Source organism: Camelus bactrianus, chromosome 8, assembly GCF_048773025.1.
Source record: "Camelus bactrianus isolate YW-2024 breed Bactrian camel chromosome 8, ASM4877302v1, whole genome shotgun sequence".
NCBI classification, from domain to species: domain Eukaryota; kingdom Metazoa; phylum Chordata; class Mammalia; order Artiodactyla; family Camelidae; genus Camelus; species Camelus bactrianus.
The window spans coordinates 42,355,781-42,358,350 of record NC_133546.1 but is presented as its reverse complement, the minus strand read 5'-3'; the positions used below and the strand labels follow the sequence as shown (position 1 = coordinate 42,358,350).

Below are 2,570 nucleotides of genomic sequence, written 5' to 3'. Positions count from 1 at the left end.
GCACACAAGAACTCAGAAGAATTTGTGTTGTATCTTAAATTTGTATAGCATTTTATAATTTGCAAAATGCATTAACATCAACCATCTTGTCTGACATTTTCCTACCTCGAATATATTTTAAGGAAGTTATTGCCTCATACTATGAAGAGATGATTGTGAACAAGAGAGGCCAAGTGACCCGTCCAAGGTTACAGGGTAAAGGAGGAGCAAAGATGGGGCACCTGAATCCCTTTACCTAATGCCGTGATGACCCCAGACCCCAGAGATAGAAAATACATTTTTATGATGCCCGATGGATGAAACAGAAGAATGATACTCCTCTACTATTTTTTCTGAAGCACATTTCTTTGCATAATCTGGGTAGCATTACATAGAAATGCAGAAGGATTAAATTTCATTACAGTTTGACATATATTTTATTATTCTGTGTACTGATATCCATTAATAATAAGGTTCTACGATGCCATTGGCTTGCAATTTTGAGAGAGTTCTGGTATAGCATGCTTCACTCTTCCCTGTTAAACAGACACACACACAAGCACACACACAAAACACATACACCTATATAGTGTATCAGAAGTTAGTAAATATTAATTAATTATTTAAGCTCTTTAAGCTCAAATAGCCAACCAAATACTTGCCCAATTTAGCCTAAAGTAAAAATATCAGAATTTGTGTTGCCCTGACCCATCACACATTTTTCTTCTTCATGGAAAAGCATTTGGATTTTATTTGATACTTTAAACGTTTTTGAAAATGTTGATAAACACAAGCTGTACGTGGAGCTGGATGACAGACATGCTTTCAACATACGGGATTTTCATCTGAGAATGTTACTTTTTTTCAAAAGCCATTCAATCTTAGGCCTTTTCCTGAAGGTATGTGTCATGACATTGTACAAAAAAGCAGGGGAACTGTCTTTAAAAACAGGCTGCTACTACTTCCTGTGAAGTTCATAAAGTCCCTCTCGCTTTGGTTAGTCATCCAGAACGCAGGCGAGGGGCTCAGACTCTTTCAGGAAGCGGGAACCGGACTCTTCCTTGCTGCTCTGATACTGCCTCCAGTCAGACTTGTCTGGGATATTAAGGATGGCTTGATTGGCCATCCAAACTGCAAAGGAAAATTTCTTTTAACTCTGTGGACAAGCTTCTCTCCTGTGTCAAATTCAACATAACAATATGCTACCCTGGCTGCGCAATCTGCTGGATGGCAGGGTGCTCTGGGATTTCCAGGAGCGCACTCTGTTGTTCCCGTGCCCGGGTAATGAAGCCATCTCTAATGTCATCGGGGGTGTAGGGGCTGAGTGGTACAGGAATGACCTGTTGCTGGAGGTGATGTCTCTTGTTATCTCTCTAAAATAGAACACACCATTTCCCTCAGCTCTTAACGCACTGCCTCAGCGTAGCTTATGCTTACCCACCTCTACCGCCCCCTCTGCCAAAAGCTCTGCCACTGAATCGTAGTGTCCAATGGGCAGGATAAGGACACAGTGATCAGATAAGCCTCCTTTCGCCAGATCAAGGTAGCAATGTGTGCCAATGTTGACCACAAGATGCTTTTCCACTTTGGGCAAGCTGGGCAAAACCAGCAAGGGCCTGGAATCTGGGGAGATCTGCGAGGCTGCTTTACGTTTGGAGAAGACTTGTTACTTGCCTGTAGATGGACACTTCCTTCCCTGCCTCATGCACCTATCCCCTTAGCCATCTTACAGAAGAACAGAGCAGTTACAGGTGATTAAAGAAATGATGAGAAATGTACACCTAGCTTTTAAACAAATCATTGGTCATATAAGCAGGAATGATTTCATCCTCTGTATGTGTTGCCTATAAAACACCTATTTAATTTTAACCATCATTATTTTGAGCCAGCCTTGTGGAAGTGGGAAAGAGCCATCTGCTCTGGAAAGGTGATTATGAATAACATTTAATGAAGCTTCATCCGACCAGTACTGATTGGGGCAGAATTGTATGGTGATTAGTGACAGCTTGGAGATTGGGAGGATTGGGTTGGAATGGGGACTCCTGCTTACCACCACTGTGATCTCAGACAATTGTTTAACCTCTTTTAGTCTTTGTCCCTTTATCTGCAAAGTGACGATAATCATATCTACTTCACAGAGTTCTTGTGAGGATTAAATAAGAAAATGCACACATAGCACTGTGCCTGGCACGTAATAAGTGTTCAGTGAGTGGCTGCTATTACGAGATCTCTGGCGACAAGTTTATAAGCAAGATTTACTCCTGATTCAAGAGCTCAGAGATATTTTTTAAACATTCCTAAAATTTTTGTCCTTTGTTATAAAACTTAATATAAACACTATATGTGAATATTCCTGTCTATTATAATGTTACTCTTAGAGTTACGGGACTTTCTGACCCTACATTTCTTACTTCTTTCCTAGTCCGTTTCTCTGTATTTTGCCAAATTACACCAAATCATGGCTACCTCACTCTGAGAAAAGATCCATTTGCTACTCTTGTGCTCAGTGTCTAGGGTCCTGATCTCTGCAAACTTGATTTTCCACACCCACTTTGCCAATTGCTTTCTGAATAGATACGGCTAATGGGAGA

At 40.9% G+C, this 2,570-nt stretch overlaps 1 pseudogene; it reads right to left on the bottom strand.

Annotated features, from left to right (window-relative positions):
• Window positions 1-976: 976 nt before the first annotated feature.
• On the bottom strand, window positions 977-1,684 carry LOC105077402 (CWF19-like protein 1 pseudogene; annotated as a pseudogene).
• Between the last annotated feature and the right edge of the window lie 886 nt (window positions 1,685-2,570).